Raw genomic sequence first — 11,801 nt, 5'->3', positions numbered from 1 at the left:
AAGAAGCCCAAGGTAGCGTGGCTGAATGAGGATTTGAGCTCCAGTGCTTGTCTTCAGACTTCCTTTACACACATAGTATACAGAGCACCAGGTAGAAATGACGGTGGTGCTTTCTAACAAATTATTTTGAAAGCTGCCCAGAACAGATAAGGATATATTTATTGCAATCACAGATGCTCAACAGTAAAGTTCATCCTTTTCAGTATTCAACTGGGAGAAACAATCATGCCTCTGAAACTGAAGAGAGTACTTCCTGACTGAGCACCTCTCTTCCTTGTGCCCGGGGTTCCCAACTTTCTCTCAATGGTCTGCACACCGTGGGAGGCTTCTGTTCGTCTGCTCTAGCCATTCTGGGTGCAAAATGAGATTCCACATCTCTACATGTAGAAATTCCTCCTATCCCTAAGCTCAGCTCAAAATGCCGTTCACCACTGATCCCAGCCACCAGAAATGTCTCCCTCGCTTGAAAGCCACTCAGTTTAGACTGCTGGGTAAGAGCCCAGGCACCCAAGGCAGTCTGTGTGCATCCAAATCTCAGCCCTGCTACTTATTAACAACCTCTCCACTTCTGATCCATTGTCTGTAAGTGGGATGCTGTGGTGATCATGCTAATAATACCTGGTCATTACGAGGTTATTAAAAAGATTAATAACAGGCAGCAAAAGCAAAAATAGACAAACAGGATTACATCAAACTAAAAAGCTCCTGCACAGCAAAGGAAACAATCAACAGAGTAAAGAGGCAACATGCAGAATGGGAGAAAATATTTGCAAGCTATACATCTGATAAAGGGTTGATATCCAAAATATGTAAGGAACTCAAATAGCTCAAAAGCAAGAATACAAATAACCCGTTTTAAAAATGGGCAAAGGACCTGAATAGACATTTCTCAAAAGAAGACATACATGTGGCCAACAGCTATGTTAAAAAATGCTCAACTTTACTAATCATCAGAGAAATGCAAATTCAAATCACAATGAGGTATCACCTCATACTCGCTAGAATGACTGCTATCGAAAGATGATAGACAAGTATGGGCAAGGATGCAGAGAAAAGGGAATGCTTGCATACTGTTGCTGAAAATGTAAATTTTGAGCTTCCTCAAAAAATCAAAATAGAGTTACCATACGATCTAGCGATGCTTCTTCTGGTTATATATCCATAGGAAATGAAATCAGTATGTGGAAAGGATATCTGCACTCCCATGTTCATTGCGCCACTATTCACAATAGCCAAGACATGCAATCAACCTAAGTGCCCATCAGTGGATAGGAAGAGATAAAGAAAATGTGGTATGTGCACCCGATTGAATACTATTCAGCCTTTAAAAAGAAGGAAATCCTCTTGCAACAGCATGAATGAACCTGGAGTACATTATGTTCACTGAAATAAGACAGGCACAGAATGACAAATACCACATCAACTCACTTGTATGTGGAATCTTAAAAAAAGTCGAACTCGGCGTGTGATGCTCCTCTTCCTGTGTCCATGTGTTCTCATTGTTCAATTCCCACCTATGAGTGAGAACACGCCATGTTTGGTTTTTTGTCCTTGCGATAGTTTGCTGAGAATGATGGTTTCCAGGGGCCTGTTGTGGGGTGGGGGGTGGGGGGACAGCATTAGGAGATACACCTAATGTAAATGACTAGTTAATGGGTACAGCACATCAACATGGCACATGGATACATATGTAACAAACCTGCACATTGTGCACATGTACCCTAGAACTTAAAGTATAATAAATAAATATATATATACATACACATATATACACACACACATATATATACACACATATATATACACATATATATACACACATATATATATACACATATATACACATATATATACACACATATACATATACACACATATATATACACACACACATATATATATATAAAGTCGAACTCATAGAAGTAGAGAGAAGAATGGTGACTACCAGGGGCTGGGGACTTGGTGGTGGCAGGGGAGTGGGATTTGTGGAAATGTTGGCCAAAAGATACAAAATTTCACTGAAGGGATACATTCAAGAAATCTATTATACAACATGATGACTACAGATAATAATAATGTATTGTTTATGCTTGAAAATCACTGAGAGTAGATTGTGTGTTCTTAGCTCCAAAAAATGATAAATACATGAGGTAATGCATATGTTAATTAGCTTGATTTAATTGTTCCACAATGTACACATATTTCAAAGCATGTTTTTAAAATAGATACAATAATATGTAATTTTTGTCAATTTTTTAATGTTTAAAAATTAAAAAGATAATCATGTAAAGTACACTTGATGACACATGGAAATATCTAATAAATATTAGCTATCAAATTTTCTTCTATTCCTATGCAGATTTTTCTTCCTGTACTTGGTAGCCAGTTCCCTAAGATCAGGAACTGGTTGCATAGCCCTCTTATCTCCTGCATAAAAGTACATCTCAGTTCTGCCATTATGAGCTCTGCAAGCTTGGCCTACCATTGAGTTTCTTTAAGTCTCAGTTTCACATCCGTAAAGTGGAGATAATATGAAAATTAAAGGCAATAATTTATACTAAAGCACATGGAACAGTGCTGACCAGATAGTAAGTCAGCAATGTATTTTGGCCATACTTGGTGCTTAAGAGTCTGTACTTGAAGTTATATTAAAGGATTAAGGCTCTGACATCACAATGCTCAATGATCATGATATATAAACACCCATATCATGACCACATCATGAATCCCCTAGAGCGGGGATCCAGAGGCTGTCTGATTCAGTGCCTTTCCTGCAAGGATGATCCTGCCATCTTCGGCAAATACACAGATGCAAATTTTGCATTAGCTGAAAAGGACATAAAAAAACACCAGTTTTGGTGAGGAAAACATTACAACATATGAGAGTTTATTTCCCAGGTAAAAAGCCAACAGGGTAATTATTAAAGACAAAATTTTGCAGCCAGAGCAGCAGGGCTCATATCTTGGCTCTCACCAGTCTTGTGATCTTGGCAAGTTTTACTTATCACGTTAACTCGGGTTCCTTAGCTCTAAAGTGAGGATACCTATAGTATCTGCCTCATAGACTTGTTGTCAAAATGAAAGGAGTTATCCTTTAGCAAGCACCCAACGGGGTGTTTGGTGCATAGGAATCACTCAGTAAATGTTAGCTATTATAATTCTTCTGCCTGTGAAATTCCCTGCCTTTGGCTCGGCAGTGGGCCCACTGCAACAGTCCAACATTGAAGAATGGCTTTTAGCAGTGCCTGTGTGCGCTTCTGCTACACCAGGGCCATGGTGCTCTTCACACCCATGTTGCCAAGTATAGATCAAATTAGAGGAGAACTCTCTAAAAGAAAACAAAGATGTCAGAGAATTGCCCCTTTGACAGGCACAAACTAAGACATTGGGAGTTCCATGAACATGAGCCATATATTCAGAAGACTTTAGACAGAACAGTGCTTTGTTGTATTTCATGAGCTCATAGTACCCAAAGAAGCTAGTACAGTAGAACAATAGCTGATGTATCAGGTTTTTCTGTCATGTTTTCAGTTACTGACAGCTTGCCAAACTGCCCCAGGCATTGACTCTGAATTCACATAACTAGAAGAGGAAAAGTATTAAAATGATCATTCTCCATTTGACTTTAAAACTCCCAGATTATCCAAATAAAAGTTAAATCAAAGTGAAACCAAAGAGTAGCCTGTGTGTGGTATGGATTCCTGATGACAGTCAGGATCATTAACTTTGTTTCATTACTGAGATATCTGAGTAGTAAGGAGCAGGACGTTTCATAAAAATGGCCTGAGGGGAACATGCTACGGAATGCCTTTGAGTTATTTTACTTCAGCCCTTGGGTGGTATGTTAGTTGGGTCTTCCATAAAAAGTTACCACAAAGTAGGTGGCTTGAAACAACAGAAATTTATTATTTCACAGTTCTGAAAGCCGGAAGTTTGATATCATCAAGGTTGGTCTCTTCTGGAGAGCTGTGAGGGAGAGTTGGTTCCCTGCCTCTATCTTAGCTTCTGCCAGTTACCAGCCATCTTTGGTGATCCTTAGCTTAGAGAGACAGCACTCCAATCTTTACCTTTGTTGTCACATGGTCATCTTCTCCTTATTTGTCTCTGTGTCTTCACATGGCATTCTCCTCTGTGTATATATCTGTGTTTAAATTTCTCTTTTTTTATAAGGCTGGTAATTGTGGTGGCTGGGCGCAGTGGCTCAAGCCTGTAATCCCAGCACTTTGGGAGGCTGAAGCAGGTGGATTACCTGAGGCCAGAAGTTCAAGACCAGCCTGGCCAACATGGTAAAACTCCATCTCTACCAAAAAATATATATATATATATATTAGCTGGGCGTGGTGGCATGTGTCTGTAGTCCCAGCTACTCGGGAGGCTGAGGCAGGAGAATCACTTGAACCTGGGAGGCAGAGGTTGCAGTGAGCTGAGATCGCACCATTGCACTCCTGTCTGGGTAACAAAAGAGAAACTCCATCTCAAAAAAAAAGAAAAAAATAATTGTGATAATGAAAGTAGTTAGTAAGTAAGTTCCGTCTCAAAAAAAAAAAAAAAAAGAAAGTAATGAAACCACAATGACTTTTGCACCAACCTAATATAAGAACACTGGTCACACTGGATTTGGGCCCAACCTGATGACCCCAATTTAGCTTGATTCCATCTGCAAAGATCCAATTTCCAAATAAGGTGACATTTACAGGTATCAAGGGTTAGGATTTCAACATATCTCTTTGGGGGACACGATTCCACCAACAGCAGGTGGCAAATTTGCTAATTGCTAAAGAGAATTTAGAGTTGATTAGGTTCTTCCCATTGGTCTGTACATCTTCATTCCTTAGATAAGGAAGGCAAACATGTTTAACCTTTGGACTTGATTGTGGCTGGGATAATGATCTTCTAGTAGTTTTTCATTTAAGTTTTGTTTTGATATTTTTCAGGTTTTAAAAGAAATGGTATTTGCCAGTCTTTAAATCTATTAACTCTTTATGTGCGTGTCACCCCCAAAAAAGCAAAATTACTAAGACTTTTTAGTTGGTCACTATTGCCTCTGAAGTGAAAGACAAAAGAAGAGAGGCCACTGGGAGAAGTAACTGAATTCTTACCAGAGGCCTGCTGTGTACAAAGAACTTCACCAGATGGGAGGGGAAAAGTAGCACATTCCTCTTTCAAGGAAACCTGGAATAGGACATTCCAGCCCTCTCTGTATCTTAAAAGTAGGAAAGAAGTTTGGTTTCAGAATATTGGCTTCCAAAGTTGTAAAGGTAAGATATGAGAGGAAGGGCAGCGGCTTACAGATCCATGCAGGCAAATGGTTCCTCCTCTCCCCATTCTTTAGGAAAGGGCCATTAAGAAAAAATAGTTGGGCCTGGCGCCGTGGCTCACGCCTGTAATCCCAGCACTTTGGGAGGCCAAGGCGGGCGGATCAGGAGGTCAGGAGATCGAGACCGTCTTGGCTAACACAGTGAAACCCCGTCTCTACTAAAAATACAACAACAACAAAAAAATAGCCAGGCGCGGTGGCAGGCGCCTGTAGTCCCAGCTACTTGGGAGGCTGAGGCAGGAGAATGGCGTGAACCCGGGAGGCAGAGCTTGCAGTGAGCCGAGATCGCGCCACTGCAGTCCGGCCTGGGCTACAGAGAGAGACTCCGTCGCAAAAAAAAAAAAAAAAAAAAAAAAGTTGGCCAGGCGCAATGACTCACACCTGTAATCCCAGCACTTTAGGAGGTGGAGGTAGGCAGATTGCTTGAGCCCAGAAGTTGGAGACCAGCCTTGGCAACTTGGTGAAACCCTGTCTCTACTAAAAATAGAAAAAAATCAGTTGGGCGAGGTGCCTCATGCCTGTAATCTCAGCACTTTGGGAGGCTGAGGCAGGTGGATCATTTGAGGTCAGGAGATCGAGACCAGCACAGTCAACATGATGAAACCCTGTCTCTACTAAAAATACAAAAAAAAAAAAGAAAAAACAAGCTGGGAGTGGTGGTGCATGCCTGTAATCTCAGCTACTGGGTGAGGCTGAGGCAGGAGAATCAGAGAATTGCTTGAACCAGGGAGACAGAGGTTGCAGTGAGCCAAGGTTGCACCACTGCTCTCCAGCCTGGGCAACAGAGCAAAACTCTGTTTCAAAAAAAAAAGAAAGAAAGAAAAAGAAAAGAAAGAAAGAAAGAAAAAATTAGTGGGGCTTGGTGACGAACACCTGTAGTCCCAGCTAATTGGGAGGCTGAGATGGGAGGATCACCTGAGCCTGGGAAGTCAAGGTTGCAGTGAACCATGATTGTGCCACTGCACTCCAGCCTGGGTGATGGGAGTGAAACCCTGACTCCAAAAATAAAATGTTTTTAAGTGACTTTAAGTTAAAAAGAAAACAAAAACAAAAAAACCACATTGCTCATGGATAGTATGACATTTATTTTTCTGTTTGTCTGTTTATGTATTAATATCAAAAATCACCAGTTATGGAGCACATATTAAATCCTACTGCTGCTTGTTTTGTGAATAAAATTTTATTGCACACAGCCACTCCTATTAGATGTTTTTGTCTGTGAATGCTTCTCACTATCATGGCAGAGTTGAGTGTTACCCAAAGAGCCTGAAGTATCTACTATCTGGCCCTTAACAGAAAAATAAAGGTCACCGTCTTTTAGACATCTACATAAGGAATTAGAAACTAAAGAACACCCCAACACACCAAACATCCTACACACGGATTACAGGTAGTAACTTGTAATGAATTTCTTGGCATCACCATTTCTTTGACAAATCTATGAGCTTAGTGATAAAAACTTGGCATTAGTGCTCATTAGAAAAAGCCAAGTAGGGTTTAAACAACTGAAAATCCCTAGTAATCACAAGAATAAGGATGCCAAAAATTAGTTGAGGTACTATTAAGAATCACAACCCCATAACTGATAGAAAAAGAGAGACTGAATCACAGTCTAGCAGAGCTTTCCAGGATTAAAGCAGGAGATGAAAACCCTCTCCTTACCCTTGTTTATAACCACATTTTGTGTTAGGACGAAATTTGGCACAACTTCTGCCTGCTATTATTCTGGTAATTTTCCCATCTTTTTTCTGGAACACTGAACTATGGGAGGGTGCACCCAAATAGTGCTGGAGACACCATGCCCTTCACAGGGTCCTCCCAAAGCGCTCCAGACACCAGCACCCTGGATAAAGCACCTACCACTTTGTCCCAGGGGCTGAGGCTTCTCTCCAGGCTCCTGCGTCTACCCCATTTTCACACCCTCTTGCTTTGGTCTCATGTGCCCACACTTTCAACCCAAACTGTGCCTTTCTGGCCAGTCTCTATGGATGAATACCTCAGCTGAACTGTCTACCTGGCTTTCCATAAGATCATCTTTGGTTCCAGGATCTACAATAAAAGCATCAGACCTGATCTGTCCCAGTCTGCTCTGACCTCGTCATTTTTCCCCTAAGGGCACAAATGTCCGGTCTCTAGCACTAAGCCACAGGGACATCTACATAAAATGTTGGCTGTTTCCGTTTTGCTGAATCTGTCTTTCCATGACAATTTCTGGCTTAACTCATCTCAGAACATACCAGAGCCTGAAGGGTCTGCTGATCCTTTATATCCTATGAGAATAAATGAATTAGCATATATACAGCTCTTAGAAGTGTGCCTGACTAGAATAAGCATCTTATATGTTAGCCATTATTTGATCAAGGTCTCAGCTGGTGATTGTAGTTTCTTAGTGCTACACGGTGTTCAGAGAGATTCTAGAACCCAGCATCTTCCTCTAAAAGCATGATTTATCTTTGGTTGCTGAAATGTTAGTTTTGTCTAGGATCTCTTTTGAATATTTCTTAATTCCTCTTTTTAAGTAGAGAATAAAGTCTTTGGAAATGTGATTTTAAGTAGAATGAGAAGGCAAGAATATCTGTAGTATTTGTTTGTATTTTATTTTTAAGCCACAGAAACAATTTTGTCAATAAATGGGTGATCCTTGAACCTTCAAAAGCTTTGTCTAAAACAGAAGTATTGTTTTCATTTTCTTAATAGAATGTCTTTTACCATTTTGCATGCAGCAAAAAATATATTTCCCCAATACTAGCGCAGAAAGAACTGCTAAAAGTGAGAGACATCCTGTTTATTCAGGGTTACTGCAGTCCCTTGGGGCGAGGACCATCTATTTTCATGTACTGCTAAACTGTCCATGACTGTGATATGCTGGGTGTTTTTTGCTCATTTCTCATGCTTCAAATCTCTCTGTTGCTGATTTCTTGCCTTTTGAGCTCTTCAGCCAGCTGGCTGTGGTGGACAGGGCTATAGGAAGGAGTGTAACAGAAATCAGGAAGTGAAGATGCTGATTCCCACACAACAGCCAGACTGGGAACGAGGCTGTCTTAAAGATCATTTGGGCAAAACACACGCAATACTGTTCCTGACATTATCTGTCAAGTGTCCAATCCAGAAGTAGCAAAGTGGGATGGATAATAAAATTAATGGGTCTATAGGGACCGTAATGATAGCTTGGTGGCCACTGGGAAATTTCAGATAGCAAGCATGGCTCCTGATATGAGATAAGGTGTGATCTTTAAACTCAGGTCTCTTTTAGAATAGCTGAAGCTGGCATTGGGCCCACATATGCCTCCAGGTAAAGGACATCCCAGAGGCATTTTGTCCAATACAAAGCCTGGAAGATTCCTTATATCTTGTGCTAGATTTATTGTTGCCCTTGTTATATATCATAAATATCCACCTTCCGCATTAGATTCTGAGCTCCTTAAGGGTTAAAGTCATATAATTTTCATGTTTAGTTCCCCAATGCCCAGCAAGCAATTTATTAATCAACGAATTTTATGAAAAACAAAAAAACAAAAACAAACAAACAAACAAACCACTGTACTTCATACCTGAATTAGACCAAACAGTTGAAACACTAATGGGACATTAGGACTCCTCCAGGGGGAATTAAAAGTGGTATCTCCCTTTCCTCTGTCCCATTCTCTTGAGTCATTTGCGAATGAACTGGGAACGTTCGTCCCCCTCTTGCCTTAAAATGGAAAGGCAATGGATGTACGGCCCTGGAATAGTAATTAGAACTAACTTTCCCCATCCACCCACACACCAGGTGACGCCTTCAAGCCTGGCCGGAGAGATTCACCCAAATGCTTATTGTCATCTGTTGCATCATCTTCAGAAAGAAGAAAATTGCTTCCATATCTCCATGGCCCTAAATGGTCTTTATCTAATCTGACCAAAGTCATCTCTTGGCCTTTTGATGCCAACAGCATTGGCCATCCTTGCAGCACCCAGGGTCACCCTGACCAAACACTCTGGAAGTGTGCGTGATTCATCAAGTCCCACCTTCTGGAAGTTACAACAGTAGTATGGGTAGGACAATAGGACAGAGTTACAGCAATAGCAGTGGCCAACCTGCACTGCAGAGAACCAAGACTGCAAGTTCTTTTTCCATTCTCCATCCAAACAAATACTGTATTTTTTAAAAAATAAATAAATAAATCCAGATATGCCTTCCAGTTCCTTGACCTTAATCTCTCACTCTGGATCTGTTTAGATTCAATGCCCTTCATGTAGCTATTTACAACCCACTGGTTTACTATCTGGGTCTGATGTTCTAGAATCTGACATCTGGTCAAATATTTGATGAAATATTTGATACATGAATGAAGAGGAGACTTTAAGACTTTCAAAAGGATAAGAACCAGAGGCTAGGCATGGTGGCTCATACCTGTAATCCCAGCACTTTGGGAGGCCAAAGCAAGTGGATCACTTGAGGCCAGGAGCTCAAGACCAGCTTGGGCAACATGGTGAAACCTCATCACTATTAAAAATACAAAAATAAGCTGGGCACGACGGCAGGCGCTGTAATCCCAGCTACTCAGGAGGCTGAGGCACGAGAATTACTTAAACTTGAGAGGCAGAGGCAGAGTCTGCAGTGAGCTAAGATTGCACCACTGCATTCCAGCCTGGGCGACAGAGCAAGACCCTGTCTCAAAAAAAAGGATAAGAACCAGAACAGCAAACTCAACCTGATACATTGCCATGTATCTCAGAAATATCTACCTGGATGTTAAAAGGGTAAATAGAAAGAGTTCATGCTCCATATTCCCCTGGTTAAATTGAGACACTATAAGACGGATGTGGGAAATAGAAGAGAACAAATTATGAGGTGTGCTGGCCCAAAGCCACATGCCTTGTGGGGAAACAAATTCTTTGACCACCCTCAACAATAGTGACTCCCAAGCTCCTTGGAATTTTGGCACCCTATCATTATGTACTTGATGATCCAGTCTTGATTTGACAACCTCCACTCCTGCACTTGGCATGAAAAAAGTTACGCAGCATAGATTTATTTCATTTTTTCCTAATGAATGTGAACGAACATGACTTTTATTGCAAGCATTTTATAGCCTTTCTTGAAACAACTTGCATCATCCTGGCTAAATGGAACACAATTAAAAAAAAAAACTTGAGCAGTCATGCAGCTAACACAACACTACAGTTAGTAAGACAGCGTGACTGCAACAGCCCCAAGGAAATAGACAGCAATCCTGGTTTCAGTGAGGGAGACAACGTGAGAGAGGGAGAGCTCCCAGTATACCCGAACATGTTTTCTGCAAATAGATTCCCGAACATCTCCTCACATCCTTCCAGTAAGTTTCCCAGGGAGCCTTCCAGTGAGCCCTCACTTGAGCCAGTTTCAGTTTGTTTTCCATCCCTGCAAACAAATGATCCTGGTCTAGATCATGCTGAATTGGCACTCAGAAAAAGATAAACAGAGACCAATAAAAAGCCTTGGCAGATCCATAATCTACCTTCTCTTGTCAGCCCCTCAGAGCACAATACCTTGCTGGACGTGAAGGAGTGAGACAGAGGTTACTTCGGTGTCTGGGATCACGTATGTGCCGCCTGGTTTTCCTATAACCAGCTCTGACACTTCTGCGTAACAGAGCCATCTACCCATATCTGAAATCCATAACTCTAAAGATAACATTTTTCTTGGCTTCTTTGATATCTTTGGATAGAGCAAAGGAAAAAGAGATCAACAACACGGAGAGGAAAGACAAAACAAAACGTGGAGAATTGTGTAACTGTATCGCCACCCAAACAAGCACACTTCATTCTACAGAGCACACAAAGAAAAGATCCCGGCGTTAGAAAAAGACTCTGCTCCAGCAGAGTCAATACTTACTGGGCTTTTCAACAAAAATGTCTTTGCCCTACAGACAGGTCTAGCTGCCTAACGTCTGCTGTTAAACAAGCTCCAGCTTGATCTGGCCTTCATGAGGAAATGTGAAATTTGAACATTTTTATTTCCCCAGCTTTTTTCCGTGCTTCCACTTTATTTTGGTTACTGCCTTGACTTACAGCCCCAGGTGCTATAACTGCTTTATTTCCTCCTGCCCATTGCCTGTTCAACACATGGCAGTTGCTGGTCCATTTTCTCGAAGTGCTGCTTTCTGCCATATAACCGTGGGTGGTACCAGTTTATACGGGCAGTGGCAGTGTAGGCAGGAGGCGTTGGTTTCAACAGGCTGACAGCACACAGCTAAGTAGCCAGTGCCTTCTCTGGGCCTCAATTTCCTCATGTATGAAATGGATATTTCCTCACTAGTAGGGTTGTTGAGGGGATCAAATGAGATAGCAAATGCAAAGCTCCTGGCTCAGGGGCAAGCACACAGCAGTACCTGCTAGGAGGATCCTGGCCTTCCCTCTGGAGGTGACAAAGGAGGATCCTGGCCTTCCCTCTGGAGGTGACAAAGTGCCTGCTCCTGAGAGTTCATGTAAGTGGGTCCAAAAGTGCATGGAATTTGAGACAGGT

General features: G+C 41.5%; 1 long non-coding RNA gene across 1 annotated transcript; it reads right to left on the bottom strand.

Moving 5' to 3' along the window:
• Positions 1-7,895: 7,895 nt before the first annotated feature.
• LOC116459816 (uncharacterized) lies at positions 7,896-10,935 on the bottom strand. The gene is made up of 3 exons (XR_004245671.1): positions 10,826-10,935; positions 10,581-10,697; positions 7,896-8,278 (listed from the first exon to the last, which is right to left on the bottom strand). It is a non-coding gene; the product is annotated as an uncharacterized LOC116459816 (long non-coding RNA).
• Positions 10,936-11,801: the final 866 nt, after the last annotated feature.

This window comes from Hylobates moloch, unplaced genomic scaffold, assembly GCF_009828535.3.
Source record: "Hylobates moloch isolate HMO894 unplaced genomic scaffold, HMol_V3 SCAFFOLD_20, whole genome shotgun sequence".
NCBI lineage: Eukaryota > Metazoa > Chordata > Mammalia > Primates > Hylobatidae > Hylobates > Hylobates moloch.
This window is presented reverse-complemented; position numbering and strand designations above follow the sequence as displayed.